The sequence below is a fragment of the Thermobia domestica genome, chromosome 9 (genome assembly GCF_964235325.1).
Source record: "Thermobia domestica chromosome 9, izTheDome1.hap1.1, whole genome shotgun sequence".
NCBI lineage: Eukaryota > Metazoa > Arthropoda > Insecta > Zygentoma > Lepismatidae > Thermobia > Thermobia domestica.
Genome location: NC_137462.1, coordinates 196,098,696 through 196,121,254, shown reverse-complemented (window position 1 = coordinate 196,121,254; position 22,559 = coordinate 196,098,696). Strand labels below are relative to the sequence as shown.

Below are 22,559 nucleotides of genomic sequence, written 5' to 3'. Positions count from 1 at the left end.
TCAGAATGAGATACAGTTACAAATTACCAATGTGAATATTAAGAACAAGTACACTTACCGCTTAATTATACAATATCCTGAAGCAGCTTTATTGAAGATGAAAAAAACAGGATTTAAACACTGAATCCTTTAAATTACAAGTTTACAATACTGACTGAAACCATTATGTTCAAAACTGTACCAAATCAACCAAATAAAGAAAGATACGTACTGCACTGCCATTCCAATGTTCATACGCATCTTCCTACTTTCAGAAATTTCAAGTTAAATAATAATACGTATTATTATGTCTCCATGTCAAGATATGCGTAGTACAAGATTCTATATTCTGAGCTAAACAAAAAAATTACAAAAACAAGTGGTCAACTTCAAATACAAGCTTATATACAGCTGTTTAAAATTGACGCGTCCATTATGGGATGCTAAAAGAACTGTTGTTTTTATTATTGGAATGTAAAGTGTAAGTAATGAAATACAAAACAAAATTCCAGCAACGTTTCGCTGAGCTAGAAGATAAACAATGAAACTCCAATTAATTAGTTCTGGACGCAATACGACGTACGGATATCCAAAAATCCAGTTAAATTCAGGGAATAATCAAAAAAGGTTGTTACGAGATAAAAATTCTCCAAAATCGTTTCTGTTTAATAAAAAGGTACCCCTAATGTATATCGAAAATTTGATTCCTCTAATTGAAACAATTTCAAAAACTTTAAAAATTTCAATTAAATATAAATTTTAACGTGATTTAAATTGAAAATTATATTTTTGCGAAAAAGAAAAATACATACAGTTTGGATTTCAGTAGTTTTTTTTTTATGTAAACAGTTTGGATTTCAGTAGTTTTTTTTTAATGTAATTTTCTATTTACTTATATTTACCCGACATTCCCGACGACTGGAGTGCGGATAGTTTGAGTTACACAGTACTAATAAAGTCACTTCTAATTGACCGATGTATGGCGTTAGAGAGAATTTTTACAGAAAGAAGAAACGCACTGAGAAACGCGTTGAGTAAAGGAAGAGAGGGAATGAGGCAGAAGAACTAAAAAAAAAAAAACATACGCTGGCAGTGTACGTGTAGTTAAAATCACTATTTGTGTACTTGTTGCTGTCACCGCTGTCCTATATCAACGTCAGGTTTCCTGTCTTCTCATTCACCTCTACAGGCGGTTTATTCAAATGGAAGCAGCGAACTGTGACGCCACAGAGAATTCAAATGAAATTAAGTTTTCCGTCCCACGGTTATGCCGGTTAGGCTAAAGGAGGCGGTGATGATGAGAAATGAATGAAATGGTGGTATGAAGAAAGTAGAAGGAAACGGGAGAACCCTGAGAAAACCCAAGCATGCGGTGTCTGTCACCACAAAGCTCACTTGGAGCGATCAAGGACCCCATGCACCAGAAGTGAATGCTCTACCACTGAGTCACCTCGACCCCACAGATAATTAGTTGGAAATGGTTATACTAATTTTTTCGCCCTTCCAATCACACTAAACGCACAGCATTACCTTCCTGGACATCAACATGGGATTTACCACAGACTATGGAGCTTCTCCTCACTTTAATAACCAGTTTTTTTTTTTCACATTGTAGTAGGTTATCCACTTTTTATCACATGTGATCAACCGTTTCAAAAATGCCTCGAGTAAATGTTTTTGACTCACAAGTAAATTGGGTGAATCGAGTTGCTGACTGAGACACATATGAGAAAGTAGTACTAAATGTGGTCAGTATTTCAGTGAAGTTGTAGGTGTGAAGCTCCAGGGGTTTAGGAGATTCAGCTACCAGAACATCACATTGAAGTACAGAATAGTCTTCATACAGTTGGAGGTAAAAGCCCTGTAAGACCTCTTGTAACGACAAAAGGTGAATAACGAATATATGGGTACATATTAGGACTAGGGGGAAGTCATATAGTAAGGGTATACCTGACGGCGGCCATCTTGAAATCCGCCATTTTGAATTAAGGTTAAGTTTTTAAAATAGGAATAGGGTCATGTGATACATGATTTAAGGTGCAAATTTAATCAGAAGAACAATGGTGACATTAATTTTGATTTACGCGCAATTGGTGAAAATTTACAGGGAAATTAAATATTGTTGCAGCATATGTATTAGACCTTTACCCCACCTTGTAAATTTTATGTTAATGATAATAATTAAATAAAAAGCAGTTGGATAAATATTAGGTCTACGGTAAGAGTTGCCTTGATGGCGGCCATGTTCAAATCCGCCATTTTGAATCAGACAAAAGTTTTAAACAAAACGCATATCATTGACACCTTATTAATAGCAAATTTTACCATAAATCCAACGGTGTAACCATTTTTGCTTTATCATTAACCAGCATTTGTTATCGCATAAACAAGTTGCTAATTTAAGGAAAAATGACCAAAGTGGAATTGAGTCATAATTAAACTTGGGTCTTTCTTCCAGAAAAGTCCTCAATTAGTACAATCAATATGTAGTTCAGAAAAGAGTGCAAGTTTAAAACTTTTGTCTGATTCAAAATGGGGGATTTGAACATGGCCGCCATCAAGACAGCTCTTACCATAGACCTAATACTTATCCACCTGCTTTTTTTAAAATTATTATTAAAAAATATCATTAACACAAAATTTACAAGGTAAGGTAAAGGACTAATACATATGCTGCAACAATATTTAATTTCCCTGTAACTTTTCACCAATTGCGCGTAAATCAAAATTAATGTCACCAATGTTCTTCTGATTAAATTTGCGCCTTAAATCATGTATCACATAGCCCTATTCCTATTTTAAAAACTTAACCTTAATTCAAAATGGCGGATTTCAAGATGGCCGCCGTCAGGTATACCCTTACTATATGACTTCCCCCTAGTCCTAATATGTACCCATATATTTGTTATTCACCTTTTGTCGTTACAAGAGGTCTTACAGAGCTTTTACCTCCAACTGTACGCAGACTATTCTGTACTTCGATGTGATGTTCTGGTAGCTGTATCTCCTAAACCCCTGGAGCTTCGCACCTACAACTTCACTGAAATACTGACCACATTTAGTACTACTTTCTCATATGTGTCTCAGTCAGCAACTCGATTCACCCAAACGTAAGGTTTACTTGTCGGATGCAGATCATGTGGCATCTTCTAGCTAGCTTTCACAAAATCGTTTAACACTATCTGGTGATGGATGTTTAGGTCATGTGGCGATGTCATGATTGCTTTCATGCCAGTCATACTCGACTTTTGCGAGAATATCCTTCACTTTTGCTGTGATTATTCGCCCATCTTTACGGCAGTAACAAGTGTCACTTAACCATACGAGTTCAACAAATTTTAATTTTACTTTCCTTCAGTAAAACTACAAAGAATTAACTGACAAATATGTTGCCATCTTACTGTTGTGAAGATTACAATTAAGCATAACGTAAATAATGTAGGTGAGATTGAAATATACATTGGTTGATTGCCAATTTATTATTAAACTACATGTAATACAAATAATAAAGTTGAAATAAACAATTAGTGATTTTTATTTTGTATTTTAATGTCACCTGTATACTTCATGTTTCGCTAATTATAATTCAACAAACATTCACAGTAGCATATATCCAGTAATCTACAGTAGTTTCTCTTTTTGAATCTTATTGTTCACATTTAAAAAGAAATGCTTTTTGAGGTGCAATTCCCTTTTACTAACTATAGATGGAGAGAAGAAACATATATCTTGTATTTCGCATTTCTCGTTCGTCCAATAATAATAATTTAAAATCATCTAAACCCTTATTTCTCTGCTTGTTAAAAAGATACAGACTTCTCTCATATTCTTAAATCTGAATATCATATGATAGGTTCTAAGCTTCACCTTCAGGCTGCTATAAGATACTAATAAATTGGAATGGGAGAACGTCGGAAAAAGAAACTAAAAGGAAGAAGCTAGAACTGGATATGACAGACAGAAGCTGGGAAAGACGACGCTTAATAAACAGAAATGAACTGAATATTAAGGAAATCAAATGAAATCTCTCTCTCAATCTCTGCCAAAATCATTTCTTGGAAGACTATTTATGGATGATTACCTCTGATCTTCCACGTTCCTCGAAGGAAGAAATTACTAATTCACAGAATAGCTAAAACAATCTTGCTAATCTGAAAAGCTAAAGAAGGTATTTTTAAGAACTATTGTATTCCTTTAGTTTGTTAATTTGTGAGAGTAGACTGAAAGAGGCTTTCGAGATGAGGACGTGGAGACGAATATGGAGAACTGGGCAAAACGGAACAGAATAGAAGGGAAGTTACTTACCTCCTATTGTTTGTTTGTAAATTTGTTTATTTATTTAAGTTTAGCGTTCTTTTTCAGCGCTGAGGCTACATAAGACGTTGATCTATAGTTTACTGCGCAATTCGACACACTGTAATGTCTTTATTTTTAAAATATTCTCCACCAGGAATCGAACCCAGGGCAAACCCCATCATTAGACCAATGGGGAGGGTGTATTAGGGTGGTCCTTAATTTTCGATTTCCGAATTTCTTTGTTCCCAACTCTTTAATTGGTTCCATGTCGAACCAAATTAACCCATGAAAAAATTGGCTCAATTGAAAAATATTTAACCGATCCTCAAACGACCTAAACTTCTGATTACATTTACAATGTATAGTATATGGCAAAAGTTTGGAATAGACCCTTGTAACTTTGAAACGAGTGAAGGGAAAGGGATCATATTTTTGCACAGAGGTAATGGAGGGAGATCCACACTTGAAACTGAGTAGTACCATGATGGCGCCCATCTTGAAGCCCGCCATCTTGGCTTCAGATCCACAATTTTAAATAGAAATAGGGCCATATGACATATCCTTTCTGGGTAGCTTTTCACCAAAACACACACCTGCCTTCATTTTCCATTTATCTCTGATCAGTAATAATTAGCACCTTTGGAATATAAATATACATGTGAGTCATTTTCTGTAGCGATACCGGAATGCGCGTGTAGAAAGTTTAAGGTATGGTACCCCAGCTGCAAGTAGCATAGAGAATGTTGAAAGACTAGCGATATTTGTAACTTTTAACGGCAAAGAACAATTATTGTCACTGAAATACCATCATCTACAGGAGAGGCACAAACTACAGCTGTTTACGAAGCAGTGGAGAAACAGGGCATAGAATACAAAATACAAGAGTTATGCTTCGATACAACTGGAGGCAACACCAGCAGAATAAGTGGTGCTTGTACAAAGCTTGAGTAGTAGTTTGATCGTGATTTACTGTTAATATCGTGCCGATGTCATATATTCGAATTAGTTCTTCAAAGTAGTTTTCACGCAGTAATAGATCATGCTTCTGCTGCCAGTACAAGTTCCGGGCCTGATGTGCTTTTGTTTGAAAGGTTTACGGAATCCTGGTCGTCCATCGACAAAAGCAACTACCGAATTGGAGATGATGTTACGGAAGATGTCCGTGTCACTATGCTAGAATCCTGGAATGTAAACAACAACAAATACACTAGAAACACAAAAGAGATGGTTATGATGTTTCTCTATAGTGTTTCTGGTGTACCTGTGGTTGATCTATGAGATGGCTATGATCTTCCTAGTCGGTACAGTTCCCCAACGAGTTTCATTTCGCATTCCTGGAGCTCTGAGCCATTTTGGTGGATGGCAAAGGCTATATATGAGGATTCCAAGATCAGTTTGAACTGACGTTAAAAGAGAAGAATTGAATCAAAACTACGCATTTTCCTTGTCCGAATCTATTCAAAAGCTTGGTTCCTTGCACCATTGGCTGTGAAAGCTCTGTATCACGATTACAAGTTCTTACAGAAATTCATCGAATACAAGGAAGTAGATCCAGAAATTAGTAATTGTGCTGTGAAAAAAATTCGCTAACCATTTATGGTATCTGTCACCAGAAACTGCGGCATTCGCATTCTTTGATGATGAAGTACCGCAACACTAACGAAGAAAGAAAAAAAAAAAAAGGTTTCTAATATAACCTGGAGTACAGAAGAATGTGATGTACAAATCCAAGTAAAGCAATACCTTATAAATAGTGCAGAAGTCAACAGTTTCAAAGAAAAAGAATTCTCGGGCTTCGTTTCCGCAGATTCGAAGACATGTTTCTCAAGAATTTCTATAGATACACATTTTCTAAAAACATGCCCATCTACTTGGAAACAAGATGCCAAATTTCAAGGAGTGAAGCTGATACAAGAATACTGGAGTATTCTAACCAAGGATGAGAAAGAAAAACAATATGTACTGCAGATCGTCAGTGAACACAGGAAAAAGTATCCAGGAGCTATAAAAGTTGGCTTAATCAGGCAATAGAAATTGGGTAGTTATTCACAGCCTTCAGCTTTCATTATTATTGCCATTTTAAACCTTCATTATATTGATTATGTATTTTTACGTACTTCATATAAATAATTTCAACATAGGTTGGTGTGCATTGGGACGGAATGTGCTATTATATAACAACATACATAATTGTTGTTCTTGTTACTTTTATGCACCTCTTTTTAAATACTTCGGTAAACTATGAAGAAAGACAATACTGAAGAATAACAAACTGTTATTATAAAGGTAATAATTATTGCATGATTAGAATAAGTTGAAAATAAAAGGCAGATATGTGTTTTTGGTGAAAAGCTATCCCAAAACGATGTCACACGACCTCATATCTATTTAAAATTTTGGGTCTGAAGCCAAGATGACGGACTTTAAGATGGTTGCCATCATGATACTACTCAGTTTCAGGTGTTGATCCATCTCCACTACCTCTATCCAAAATATGACCCCTTTCCCTTTGGCCGTTTCAAAGTTGCAAGTGTCTATTCCAAACTTTTGCCACATACTATATAAAAAGTTTAGGTAGCTTGGGGGTCGGTTAAATATTCTTCAATTGAGCCAAATTTTTTTCATGTATTAATTTGGTCTGACATGGAACCAATTTAGAGATTGGGAGCAAAGAAATCAGAAAAAAATATTTCTCCATATAATTAAGGACACCCTAGGATATATATTTTATTCTTAGCCTATTCAGTTACTCCATGAGAAAAGGGAGATTGGAGGAACTTAAATCTATTTATTAATTCAAATTTGATATATGATTATTTCTTACATGTATTCATTTAATAGGCTAAAAGGGGATTTATAATGAGCATTTTATAATGTTGTTCTAATTTATTTCAACCTATTTTTAAAGGGTATTCCAGATGCAACCATGAAGCCATTTTAAGTTGGAAATAATAGGAAACGCAAAGGAAACTTCACACGTCAAGCAACTAATGTCTATAAGAAAGAAAAGTATCACTGGAGAGAGGATTATATGGCGTATACTCAAGGATCATTTTGGGAGGGCAGGGAGCAAACAAGCTTTTTGATCATAGATGTCGACAATTACTGATTTTTGTAGGTTTGTTAGAAAATGTTTTGCGTTTATCTATCTCAATTATCTCATAGTTCTTTCAAGGACAACAGCTGTACCTGAGATAATGTTTGGTCTTCCTGCAACTTTTCAACATTTCCGTGCCCTTTTTGATTTCGTCTGCCAGCTCTATATATTTGCCAATTTTTGTATTAGCTGTTAAATGTATGTTGTAAATGGCACTCCTACAATCTATGAGAGTTATGACTACTTCTTAGTCCAATTTATTGATGATAATGTCGGGTCTGTTTTCATGTACCCAGTGGCGTAACTAAAGGCTTGGGGGCCCTCCCGCAGACAGCGTGGAGCGGGGCCACTTCTCTACGTCCCACTTCACGCTTTGGGGCCCCCTGATGACTTGAGCCCCCCCGCAATGCGGGGTCTGCGGGGCCCTTATTTACGCCTCTGCATGTACCGTTATTTCCGCTTCGATTTGTCGATCTCAGTTATTATCATTATTATCCTTAAAATTTCTATTGCCAGCCTGGTTGTCCCGGGATAGATATGGGTCCTGTACGTCCGAAGACAAAAGAGAATTCAAAGACGTCTCGTGGACATGTATTATATTATGTGGAATATACTGTTGAAGTATCTGTTAAAGTGTTGTTACGTGGAATATACTGTTGAAGTCATGTGAGAAACACCTTGGAGAAAACAACGTAAATATCAGGAAATCTCCAATTACGTTTTTTTACTCAACATCGCATAATAAAATAATTCTGAAACCCCTGTATTTACCATTTAAAAAAAGGAATATAACTGAAATTGAATACCTGTTAAATAAAATCAAATACAAGTAAGTAATTTAAATTTAGAGTTTAAACATCAGTTTTTTCAGCCCTGACGCGCAGTTCTTAAGTAGTAAAGAATATCCAGACATCACACTAAAACTTAAGGATTAATGTTGTGATATTGATCACCAAAAGCAGAAATGAACTTTTTATTATTGTTGTTGTTGTTTATCCCAGCCATTTGCAATACTAAACAATACAATCGGATGAGTCAATACTCAAGGTTTCAGGTAGGCTACAGAAACATAGAAGAAAAACAAGTTGCCATATTCGATATGTACGTGGGAAGTCGTTGAACTCCTCCTTAGGAACAAAGGCAGTAAAAAATAACCGATTGCTATTTTTTTCTCCCTTCAAGCAAATCTACAATTATGAATTATGTATTTGAACACAATTTATTTTTTACAAATAATCGAATACCGTTAAGCTATTTGCTTTTTCCAATAAATTAGTATGTACCACACCACACTGAGGAAGCACATAAATTCTTGAAAAGTAAAATTTAACTTCATATATTAAGAATCCACTAGCAGCCTAATGAAGATTGCAACGTGGATGAGTAATTTATCCCTGCCTGTGGTGCGAGAGATCCAAGTTACATCCCCGATTAGCATTCACGTGATTCAGATCTCACATTAAGCTCCGTGTCTACATTTCACGGAATATAGCTTCGGAGCAGAAAATGGACTCTAAACAATCAATTAATAACTAATGGAGACGATGTAAACGAAAATCAAATAAACAATAAAGTAAGAGAAATGACAACTTCGTCTTGCAATTTGGTATGAAATCAAACTTTCAGTTTTACGTCCTTTAGGATAAACGGGACGAATGATTAATGAAAATTTAAGTTTTAACGTTTCATGGTTATGCCGGTTAGGCTAAAGGAGACGGTGATGATGACAAACGAATGAAATGGTTGAATGAAGAAAGTGGTAGGAAACGGGAGAACTTTAAGAAAACCCACGCACACGGTTAGTCCACCACACAGCTCACTTGGCGTGAGCTGGGATCAAACCAAGGACCCCATGCCCAGAGGTGAACGCTCTACCACTAAGCCACCGAGGCCCCCTGAATGATTAATGAAAATGAATGATAATGAAAGAATTGAGAAATTAGAATATAGCAGGAAGTGAGAAAAACCCGTGAAAACGATCGACACGATATTGGCTACCACGACGTTTGTAATTTTTATGTTACCAAGACCTTATAGCAAATTCGAACAGAAGCATTGATCAGAGTAGAGGTGCATGGTTAATTTGGTCACTACTTTTCCCCTCTTTATTTTAAAATATTTAAATTCCTTATCACAACCATTATCAATTCTTTTTTAACCAGGTATCACCATCACTCCTTTTAATTTTAATAATAAAATCACGGTTGTATTTAACATGTTCAGGGATATCTCGAATACCACAAGTTTCTTAGGCAATGATACAATAATGAAATTATTAATAAACTTAACACACAAAATGGCATTTTCTGATAAATCAAATAAGCCTGTGGTGGGAATAATTACTTTGTTCTTACTTGTATTCCTATTTCAATAATTAAAATAAAACAGGGAATACTACACGGGTTTGACTTTTAATAGTTAAGATCTATAGATAGCTAAATAATAATAATAATAAAAGTATTATTTCAAATATTAAATTTTGCTTAAGTACAAAAATGAATAAATGCCTTTGAGAACACAATAAAATCATAAAATTTGTTTCTTATTTTCGCACTTCTATAGATGACAGTATTAAAGAAGATACACACATATTACTCTACGTTGGAGTGCATTCGAAAGGAACAATTTATTAAAAAGTAAAATGCTGAGTTGGCTGAAATGAAAAAAATAATAAAAATAAAAATTAACGACTGTACTATGTCTGTTTTAATATATGCATCAAGGACGATGACTAATAAAATTTGATATTCATTACCTGCATAATACACAACGACCGACGCATATACAGTCCATACTTCGTATGATTTAAGGAATAACATACGAATAACTCGTACAAAGATAGGAAAAGAATTACATGGATCAGAAAATTAAGTAGCATGTATTATTGTGAAAATAAAGAGACTGGGACACTACAAGAAGAAATAACGATCAACTGACGAAAGCAGCATTTGCCTGGACACCAAAAAACAAGGAGCAAACTAGAGAAAGTGAGACGAATTCAAGAACAACAAAGCCCGAGACAGACGATTGTGGAATGTGGTTTAAGAGACCTCCTTTCAGCAATACAATTACAATGGTTGACGATGGTATTTAGAGTTAAATTTAACGAATATTTATCCCCGCATTCGAGTAAGCACTATTAGCAGTTTATGTACTCTACCAATATTTATGAAACGTGCAAGAGTACGTATGTGAAAATTCAAGCACAACCAGGAGTAATTTTTATCAAACTTTGAACTAGACCAAATTCTGAATTCATATTGTTATCAATGTCTATTGATCAAAAATCTCACTTGAAAAATACGCAATAATTTGTTTCATAATTTACCAACTTTAAAGGCCGTGATCTGTTTTGTTTCTACTAAATGTACTAACTACATTGTATTCTTCAGATATGAGGTTTATTACGTGGAACTTCTTAAATTAACTTAGCTGTTCAGAAATGAACTACAACACAAACCTGAAATTATTTTCTTTAAGCCTGATTTAAAATTTCTATGATCTTTCACAAGAAAATTAGTTTCGTACAGAGTATGTGTATGCAGAACTGTGATTTGCATATGTAAGTTACTGAGGGGAAACATTATAGAATAATGAAGCTCACTTTCGAGTAAAATTACATTGTGGTTGTAATGACCCTTACTGTACGGTGCACATATTCTAATACGCTATGAAGGAAAAGAAATCAACCTTACTTCCCTATTCAAGAAAACTATGCAGATACTGATAGTAGGTATAAAGGTAAGTTGCATACAGAGAGGAATACAGAGCTCCAATCCAATACACAGAGAAAAATAATGAAAGACAAATTCCTAATATTACAACTCATGTCTCAACAGCTTCTTCCAAAACGCGCACAGTATTAGAAGATTCAACATAAGCCTAATATAATTTAACTCCAAATAATAACACTACTATAAACTCCATTATCCTGTAGCTGTCTAGCTTGACTTCCTATAAATGTGTTCATTTATTCTTTCCTCGATTTCCTCAGCTCCGCTTTTCTTTGAATTAATTTCTTTTTATCAGATTATTTCATCTTCAATTCCTTCCCTTGTTCTTCTATTATAGTACTTTCCGTTCGGATGAATTTCTTTCAAACAAGAGCTCCCCATCCTTCAAGACAAAGCGCTTTTATGTAGTGATCGCCTACTACCATACGTTCTTCTTGGAAATTTCTTTAGTTTGGTAAGCAAAGACAAAGTCTATCTTCGTGGCAACAAAGGGTTATTCTCAAAACAACGGGAAATGTTTCTTCCAAATTCCAGAAGCTTGTAATTTTCTAATTCTCTCTCCAACAAGATCTCGGTTCAAACTTTCCTAGAAATGGCACGCCAGTTTTATTTTAGCAATAACTTTTAATTGTAATCAGTTGAATTAATATGTATTATTTACACCTTTGCCGATTATTAGACATCTACACATTTTCTACGAAAACCTTACCACAAACACAATTCTGTCCTCCTACACAACTGTATGACTAATTATTTCAAGTTTAACATTCTTTCTCAGAACAGAAACCAAAATAGACATGAGCCTCCATTTTAAGGTAGGGTTTGAACTTATATCTCTACCGGAAACCGAACTATCACGTCTCATTTAACTTAGATGCTAACTAAAATGGACGGGAAAGTCCAATCCAACCAATCATAATACAAAATGTACAACTACAACATATTATTTCAAAAGGTATCTACGATTAACGTTCAGATAAAAGAATAATTAACGATGCGTCTATTTTAAAAAAAAAAAATCGAAAAGTAGAAGAAACTTACCTTCGGCTTCTGATCACCACTATTTTCACCATTGGCAAGGACCAAAAGGCTATGTTTTCGTAAAGAAACTATGTTCTTTGGAATAACACAAGTATCACCCATACCTACAATGGGATGCTGGGAATAATATGGATATATCCCTTTTTGTCTTCCAGTGTCCAATAGTGCATTCATATTGACACGCTTCAAATAAATTCAGTACGTTAAAAAATCAAAACTATGTAGTTCTCTATTGAGACTCGAGTACAGTACACACAGAACACATTGAAGCCAGCTACAAAACACTTCTTATAAATTTTACTAAAACATTGTGCGACTTAAATGTTAAGGGAGCAGAAAGATGCACAAGAAAATATTCCTTGTATGAGTGCTCCTATACAGAGTTGTAAGAACACAATGAACATTTAACACACACGCGCACAGAAAACAAAATGAAACAGTTTTTCTTTCATCGTGACACTATTTTTTGAACTTTGTCAACCAAGCAAGCATATCTTCACACTAACACATTCCGGGTACCGCTTCTGCAAAGATGGAGCAAGATCTGGGCGAGGCGACTGATACTTTGGGTGGAAATAACAAGGAGCCGCCCTAATAAAACTGTCTTCTACTCGATGACACTTTGAGGCATAATAATCACTTTTTTTTCCTTACCCATACACACTATATTTGTTCACTAATTAATACATACATGAACAAGATGCAAAGTGACACACTGATCACCTGGGTTCCAAAAACACAAGCGGATGATCAATCGATGGGTGGAGTTCGGGTGCTAATCTTCATCGCCCACTGCCACAAGTTTCTTCTTCTTCACGCGAGAATATAAAACATACAACTATTGAGGTAAAATGTGCGTCCTTTCTCTTTACTAACATATAAGCGACTTGCGAGTCGTGACAATGTATAAGATACTAATTCTTCCGTATAACATTAATACGAGGTAAATTTCTCCCACGGATATGCACACACAAATGCTAACCAACCAGTCGCAACATACTGTCAATAAATGAAAAGACGATTTTATAACACAATACACAGAAAGTGGCCTATTTTAAACAAAAAAAAAGTCAGTTTCACAGGATTATATATTAGCAGACACGCCTCAATTCTTCACTCACTTTTGTTACACTTGAGTTTCGAACTACACCACCAAAAATTTCCGCTACACTTCAAACGATTCAGAAATATTTTTCAGACATACATTGGCATGCTTCCTACTTTCCTTCATTACGCCTAACACTTGTAAGAACTAAACCATTTAAGAATCCCGAACTGTTAGAGACATTCCTACTTGTAGTGAAATTGTTTCCGTCTCACTGTAGAACTGATATTCCCAAGGAAGAAACAGAGAGAAAGAAAAATACATTGAAAAATAATGTTTTGTTAAAATGCACATCATATTATCAAAGCAACAAGCGGAACGAATTGAGAATAATCAAACTTGCACCTGAGCAAAGTGTATTAATATACTAAATATAAATGATTACTTTCTACAATCTTTCTGGTAGATCTACAAATTGGTTCAGCACAGTGAACAAGAAGAATAGCTACATCCACCTAGATTCATCAACAAATTAATATTCTAATTATGTAAATGACCTGTAAACGTGTAAAGGAATGGAATCAGGTACATAGCATTCATTATGATTAGTCTAAATATCATGTATCTGTTTCAATAAACTAGGACGTACTATTATTACTTTAAGTATGATTTAACACGGCGTGAAATATTATAATGCACTCTAATTCGTACTCATAGGATTGAAGTACAGATAAGCCTGACTTAAGCAGCAAGTCTTACGTTACCTTTACGTTAATTTGCAGTTACGTACTTAATCTCGAAAATTACAACTGTTAGCACATATGAACATGTTCTTTGGCATTCAGTACAGTATGCAATGATATACGTGTATATGTTTTTCTGTATAAAAAAAAAAAAATGTGTACAAAACAGCCTTCATTATATATGTGTATAAAATAGCCTTCATTTATGACCTGTACACTTTCATACTCTTTATATCCATATAATAATAATAATAATAATAATAATAATAATAATAATAATAATAATAATAATAATAATAATAATAATAATAATAATAATGCAGATTGTTACGAAAATACACTTAAGCATTTTACAAATTCGACTTACGACATGTATGTAATGCACACTATCAAAACGCATATTAATTGTATTTTCAAATTTCAGCTTAAAAAGAAGTAGTCTTACTTAGAATAGATAAAAAGCCTTAATATAAAACAGTACCGTATTTGAAGGATTCTATAGACAAGTGAAACGTTGCCACTAACGCTGAAACTAAAAGTGATCTAATTTTTAAAAATCTCTCTTAGCTTAACGTTTAACGATTATGCCCTTTAGGCAAAGGAAACAGATGATTAAGGAAAGTGAATAATGGAAGAATTGGTGGAATGAGAATATGGGAGGAAACGGGAGTATCCCGAGAAAACCTACGAACATGATCGTGGCCGGGGATCGAACCAGGAACCCCTCACACCAGAGGTAAGTACTCGATCACTGAGCCACCATGCTCCCTAAAGGTGATCTAGAGACCTGAAGAGCATTACGAATATCTGAATCTAACATATTACATATAATAATAATAATTTTGATTATTAAAGTTATATGGAACACTAGAAAACACATTAAATTACAGAATAGTGTATTATTGAGATGTGCTTTAGAAGAAAACTTACCGTTTTACTCTAGTCCTCGGAGTAAGTAAGCAAAGTTCATTATTCTGGAACTTAGCTTTCATTTATCAAAACAATAACCTCATGTCACTACTACTACTTCACTAAACACAACAAAAGTTGTTTTTACATGTTTCATCTAAATCGCGTGGCAAACTACTAGTTATTTCTTCACGTAGTTCAATATAATTTCAACGGCCAGTTTAACAGGTGAAAATACTTTCTATGTACTGCAGTTAACAACCATGATTGATCAGGGAGTAAGAGTAATTTCACTGCATGTTACTACGGTTCTGACCATGAGTTTTGTTGTTCATAAATCTTCTGTCTCTTTCAGTCGTTCAATTTCAATATTAACTTTCCTACGAGTAGGTGCAGCATTTTTATTAGTTACATTTTCGGTAAAAAAGAATATATCTAGAACGTTTTAATTAAAGATGCCAGGAGTCCACCCCGTACAAATTCATATTGATAATTTTCAATCACGCAAATATTGGGATAGTACCTGAACAGAGGAGTATCTCGGGCGGGACAAGTAGGGCATATGCCCTGGGGCCAGTGCTAAAGGCGCACAAAATACTATGATACGAAATAAATAGCGACAAGACTCCAAATCAGTAATTTCGTGTTTATCAATGTGCTCTCTATCATTGCTTCCTCAATTGTCTAGTTCTCCTATAGAATTCTGCACCCGATCACACTACAATGACTACACCTACTACTATGACTCATTTGAACTTTGTGGCGTCCACTGTTGTTAACTGAAAACTCAAGGTTCAGGGTTCGATACCAGTGGGAACACTCGGTCGACAAGGTGTAACAGCCTTTCCAGGAGAGCCACCTTGAATGAGGTTCTTATAGATCTTTTTCACTCACACCAGGGAGGGTATCTACCTGCATGTCCTAGGCTGTTTCCTTCCTTTACCCCTTCTCAGGATAGTGTGAGTGAAAGGCTGTTCCTCTCCGTCATACGTGGCATTTATTTATCATACGTGACGGGCTTAAGGCCATAGATACCAGTAATTTCCAGAAATAAGTATAAATAAATAAATAAACGAAACTGAAATCTCACCGTGGTAGCGTAGTGGTTTGCCTAATATTATATTCACTGTGCTGATGACAACCTTTTAAAGTATTTTTTCTCAACAAATAGTTCCTTGTATTTTTCTTTTAATTTTTTCTTTATTTTTCATCTCTTTTTCTTTTCACATGTAACTATTATGTGATTACTATGCTATTTTAATATCTTAATTCTCACCCATGCAACCTCATGAAAGGTTAACTTCACGAAAGATGTTAATTTAAAGTTCAGATTTTTTCTAGAAGTCAATTCATCCTTTACGGCGCTAACAGAAACGACTTAAAAAAAACAACTACAGAGACTTGGGTAAAACCTACAGCAGTAATGTTGATGCACAACGGTAATATGAAAAACTTTTAGGTCTTCAGAATGTTGCTCTCAACTCTAGTTGCTAAAATTTCACGGCCTGATGAGTTTCTCAAGTTCATAGTACAATATGGAGATGAAAGTGTTTCCCGATCTCCGAATCGCCATCCAAATAATGCTAAACATAGTCTTTTCCATGTTAATTGTGAAATATCATTCAACAAATTAAAAATTAATTCTTTCGTACTTAAAATTATCCATAAGTCAAAACAAATATGTAAGCTTGCTCTACTAAGTGCTGAGAGGGGGAAAAAAATAGAAAAATTTGAAGACATTATAGGCAAATAACATTGTAATTTTGTGTATGAAAATAATTATGATTACACTCGAAAATGAGATTTTTCTTCAATCATTTTAAAGTTTAGGATCTCGTAAAAATATTGCCGTAAACTGAATAAAGTAGTTTGAATAATAAAGTTGTTTTTTGTTCTTTCGTTTATTTTAAATCCACACTCCAATCAATCATGTTTAACAAAGAAGTATAAGGAAAAGGCAGAACTGAAACAATATGAATGTAAAGAGGAGACGGTTATACAAAAGCAGGGATGCAATTTCCACATTTGTCCTAGACCTGTTAACCATAAATACGCCACTGTACTTGGATAAAATTTTCAGTATTGAGTTCTTTTCATTTTTCAATTCCAAAACAAAGAAATGTATTTGAGTTATAGCTATAAAATATAGTCGGAAGGGAACAATGCTCCCACATAAGTAGTTAAACTATGTCGTAAGTCAATGAATATATTAAAGTTGTAATTTGTTAATAAAATACACTGACCAAAGCATTAAATATATTAAAAATACTTGTGTAGCACCTTCGGCAATACACAGTATATAATCGCTTTCATCAAACACGTTTTGAAATTGTTTCAGTGACCAGTTTCATAACATGTCTAATGAAGACGAAACGGTTTACAAATATTTTAATATATTTAGTGCTTTGGTCCATGTGTGTCTTATTAATACACTAGATGTTAACACCTGTCAGTGTCGACTCTCAATTAGAAGAGAGGCAAAAATCCCATATTTCATTCCTCGGCATTTATCATCCTGTTGTTATATAAACCTGCACAACCATGACGTCGTGTGGGTTGCATACATATAAGGTGTTATTAGAAACTGCTAGAAACGTTCGTGTTTTCTCGTTCATTTTTATCCCCCCTAGAGAGGAAAATCGAAAAAAAAATGGCTTCGTACAGCTTTAGATATGGTGAAGATCTACCCGTATACCAAATTTGGTTGTTGTACGTCACTCTTTTCAATGTGAAAAGCTGATGAAAGACACACACACACACACACACACACACACACATATATATATATATATATATATATATATATATATATATATATATATATATATATATATATATATTATTATTATTATTATTATTAAAGATATGAAATATATCAAAAATGTAATGAACAATGTAAAAGCTGTAATCTATTATATTAATACTCGAAAACTCTATAAAAGGAATAAATTATTAATACACTACAACTATAATATGCCCATAAAGTTTCCACTGGTATAGCTGCATTAATATATCTGTCGTTCTCATTTGAACTATTGTGCCTTTTTTATATATTAAAAAAACTTCAGAGATTCGATATATATATGATTCCTTTATATATATAAAATGAAAAGTGTTTATGGCCGATATTAAATTGAAGGGCTTAATCCATAAAAGCTACATCCATTACTGCTCGCTTTCAATTAGTAAAAAGGAAGAGAAAAGTTTCCATGAAAAGTATGTAAGTTATACTTAAAACAGTATGAACTGCACATTTCTATTCACGGAAAGACAAGTCTCCTGTTGCTGTGCCTGCATTAAAATAAACAAGTAAATAAAATCAACATTTCATTGAGAATAGTCTTATAATCCTCTGTATCACTGATATACAAACAATTTAGGAGAAAGAATAGGAGAAAACAGAATAGAATACTTTTCTTGCGTTCAACTAAAGGAAAACAATATACCAAACACTAAAACTTTCGAAAACAGTTAAATTGATTAATGGTGTTCAAAATCGCAATTGAAGGAAACTACTGCGAGGAAGTGTAGGAGAGTTACATGTGTAGAGAGGGGAAAAAAAACTACTACTGAAAACCGTTTGAATTACTGGTCTAACCAGGAACCTTACATCCCACACAAATTTCACAGGCCAATGTCAATGGAATGTAGGGTACTAAGTTCTTCTCAAGTGAACATTATATCAGGTTCATTAGAATCAGCTTAACTCATGGGACGAACTTCACAAATGAAAAGAAAATATACAGCACAAAAAAGTAGTATTATTAAGTTAATGTTTCTCGAACTGTGGTCTGCAGACTACAAGTAGTCCTCAATGTCTGTTCTTGTGGTTCTCGTACGGCAAAAACGAAAGAAAAAAAATCAACTTCACGGGAATTGTGTAACAGACATTTTAGTTGAGAATCTCAAACAGATATAATAGGCTATTTACCGTAGTGATTCCCAATCTTTTTTTTACTGGTAACACACTTTACTAAACGCCTTCGACACCGCGACATAGTTATTGCATTTTTTGTTAATAATGTAAAGATTATAATAGTGTAAGAAAACAAGTTTATATGGTGTCTTTATGTAGTACTAAACACTGCTGCTGCCGCTTAAGGAATTGACTAATACAGTATACAAAATTAATTTTAGCTAAATGCTTTATGATTTTTACATTCTAAAGTTTCGCGACACACTCTAGGAGACCGCAAAACACAGCAGTGTCGCGACACACTGGCTGGAAACTACTGGACTAGTGTATACTCCCGTATGTTACCGCGGAAAATATTTTGCATCATTTCCTCTGCTTGTGTTTCATTTCTCTTTGTCTTTGATATTTGAACGCAAGTAAACTACAAACAATTTCATGATTCTCTGCTCACCCGTCCAATCTACTCTTAAGATGCAAGAACATTTATACGAATTTTCTAGTTCTACACTTGACAGTTCGGTAGTTCCTGCAAACGAAAAAAAAAAGTCCCTACCTCCCCCCTTCTTTGGAGTCGTATTTTGCAAGACCCTGTCTTAATCTGCAGCCTACGGTGCAAAGAGAATATTCATTTAAAATTTCAATGCTCTACATCTAATAATTTCGGTGATTTGGCAAACGCAGAAAATCATTCAACCCGCCCTGACTGATCAACGTACAGGCCAAAATGGAAACTTGAAATTTTGATAGTGCATAAGATTTAATAGTAAAGTAAGATACCACTAAGAAAAAGAAGGGAAAAAAGAAGGTGGCAATTACTGTAATAAAATGTTATCTCCGAAGGGCAGACACGAAATTTGGTATACGGACATTCTATTTAAAATAATTCAACACATATTTCGCAGTTTTCTGACATTTCCCCTGGAAGGGAAGAATGCGGGAAGAAAAAGGGGTGAAGGTTGCAATAATTATAATAAGATACCTACATCTCGAAATTCCTTAAGATTAGAGACAAGTTAGGGACATGAAAGGTGCGAGATCGTAGGCCGAGTAAATGCAGGGTTCTAAGAGCAAAGTCTCCAACTACCCGAAAGCTAGTTACTTATACAAAATTTCAAGGTACTACGCCTTCCGAGATCTGGCAAATTCCAAAACAAGAATTTTAGGAATGATCTCAAAAAATGTATCAAAAGATTGCGGTCTTGGCCAAGAATTTTAGGAATGATAAAAAAAAATGCATCAAACGATTGCAATCTTGGCCAATTAGTTTTTGGATCAGGGGCTACAAAATTTTTGAACGGCCCCGAAATCGAGTTTCCATTTTTTTTTTTTTTTTTTTTTTTTTTTTTTTTTTTTTTTTTTTTTTTTTTTACGGAATAAGCACATCATACTGAGTTAAGTGCTGGTTTGGGTTTGGATACACTATATGTAGGTCTCCACCAACGATCGTCGGGTGGAACAGCTCATTCTGAGTAATCGACACATCAATGAGAGATTTGGGTGCGAAAACAAACATTAGCGTGGGAAGTGTGGAAATGATCATTTACGAACACCTGAACTTCCGAAAAATCACAGCCAGAAGGGTCCAAAAAATGGCGAAAACCAGCGTCGGAAAAACATCTTGTCTCAGCATCTGCAGTGATTTCAGAAAGAAGGCGAGATTCCTTGCAAAGATAATTAGGTGATGCGAGCTGGATGCATCATTACACTTCGGAGTCAAAACGCTCCAGCACGGAGTGGAGGCATCCAGACTCACCGCCGCCGAAAAAATTCAAAGCACAAGCATCCCCTGGCAAAATGAGCTGACAGCATTCTGGGACAAAGACGGAGTGATATTCACCGATTTCCTGGCACGCGGGGCCACAATCCATGCGACGTACTACAGCAATCTCCTCCGGACCAAAGTCAAAGAGGCTCTGAGAAGAAAACTGCCACAGACGATGAAAGCTGACGTCATCATCCTGGATGACAATGCGCGTCCTCGTACAGCCACGACAACAGTATCAGCTTGGTTGGGAGATCCTAGACCATCTCCCCATATGGCTTCGATCTGTCGCCTTGAGGCTTCTATCTTTTTCGTTTCCTCAGGACAAAACTTTACACCGAGGTCGAAGTCAAGACAAGACGTGTGTAGTGAAATAGCACAAAGATCGTCCCAACGAATTCTATGCAGCAGGGGTGGAACGGGAACTCCCACACCGATGGAACAAGTGTGTGCGTGTACATTGGGAGTGCCTTCTGGGTGCGCGATTGTCAGGCACTTAACACGACTGTACTATTTAAAGGTCTTCAAATAACTACGAGAGAAAATCGGAAAGTCTTTGCGTCTAATAATTTATTGCCAGAAACGAAAAACAAGACATACACAATATTCTAAACACCTTCGTCTTTTTTTTTTTTTTTTTCACATAATCACCACTTCTGTTAAGGTATTTCTCCCACCGTACCACACGATTCTCGACGTTCGTTGCGTGGAGGGCGGCCAACTAATTACAGAAATAACGATGAACAACATTCTGCGTCTTGGTGTTGTTCCTGAACCTTTGCCCTGTCATAAACTTCTTCAATGAACCAAAAAGATAGTAATCACTGGGGCCAGGTCTGGACTGTATAGGGATGCTCCTAATCTCCTAGCTCCAAGAATGAAGTTTGGTGATAGCTTCGTCACCCTTAGCTATGTGGTTTTGCGTTTTCATGGAGGGCAACCACATCGTCAACATCTCAAATAAACTAACGTTCATTTTCAAGTTCCTTGCACCACTACTGCCCACTTCACACTGCATCATGATGGGGGCAAATTACCTTCATGCTGACGTCCCCATTAAACCTCATTCAATCAATCAACTTCATAGTGCTATACATTTGTCCCCATACATCGGCTAAATTTTTCTGTGGATATCTGTGGCTTGCGTCCCCTGCATCGTAGCAAACGAAAAACACTTGCCATAACGTGGACGTCCTGACAACTCCGACCATATTTGGCAACTGATAACAGCGCCGTGCGATGGAAGAAATCGGAAGTAATACTGGGGTCGTTTCAAGAAAAGCTTACCGTATTGCTCGTATATATCTCTATTTTAAATTAAAACGCGTTACACGATCGAAAAAAAAAATGGTTCGAAAACTTTTCGATTTTTTTCTCGTATTATCTGTTAATTGAGTTTTGCAGATAGTACCTGGCTCATTTTATATCTATTTGATGTTCTTCATTATCTAAGTTATTCACTATTTTTCTCTAAGTGGGGTTGTGGGTAGCGAAGACCCTTATCAATAAATTAAAATGACCATAGTTCATTTTAAAAGAAAATAAAACTAATGATTTCGTAAAGTAACTCTGAAAGTAACTCTTACTTTTATGAAGAAATAAGAATTGTAAATGTTACTGTTCATAAATTACTTTTCAGTCATTTAAGTACAGTGTTTCACTTGAGGGACTACATTTTCTCTTATTATTTTAAAACTGACTAACTTGCATGGTACGGTATTTTCTGTACTTAACTCACATCGCCCATTTTGTAATATTTTTGAGAAAAATATAAATTTTCTGCGAACACATTGCTCTGGTACTACAAATGATCAAAGCTGTTAGCAAAGTAGACCCTATCTACATTTAATTAACCTAGAAACTTAATCGCTAAAGTAATAAGAAAACTTTTCTTCAAAGTTTCAAGCAATTAAACGCGCAATTATTGTCGTATTACGTTACTTATTATTATTCTCGTCCTCCTCGTCCTCCTCCTCCTCCTTCTTCTTCTTCTTATTATTATTATATTGGTTAGACATGTAGCACAAATACTACGAA

At 35.1% G+C, this 22,559-nt stretch overlaps 2 protein-coding genes across 6 annotated transcripts in view; one reads left to right on the top strand and one right to left on the bottom strand.

Annotated features, from left to right (window-relative positions):
- The window catches only part of LOC145660520 (serologically defined colon cancer antigen 8 homolog), a 540,216-nt gene that overhangs the window by 185,889 nt on the left and 331,768 nt on the right, over positions 1-22,559 (top strand). The window lies entirely within an intron of this gene.
- LOC145660518 (uncharacterized) overlaps positions 1-22,559 on the bottom strand; it is a 443,921-nt gene that overhangs the window by 270,326 nt on the left and 151,036 nt on the right. The window contains exon 2 of one of the 5 annotated variants that reach the window (XM_081725688.1): positions 59-86. The exons of the other annotated variants lie outside the window; for them this stretch is intronic. The gene's annotated coding sequence lies outside the window, so the exon portion shown is untranslated. The remainder of the gene's footprint in view (positions 1-58; positions 87-22,559) is intronic. 5 annotated transcript variants of the gene reach the window in all.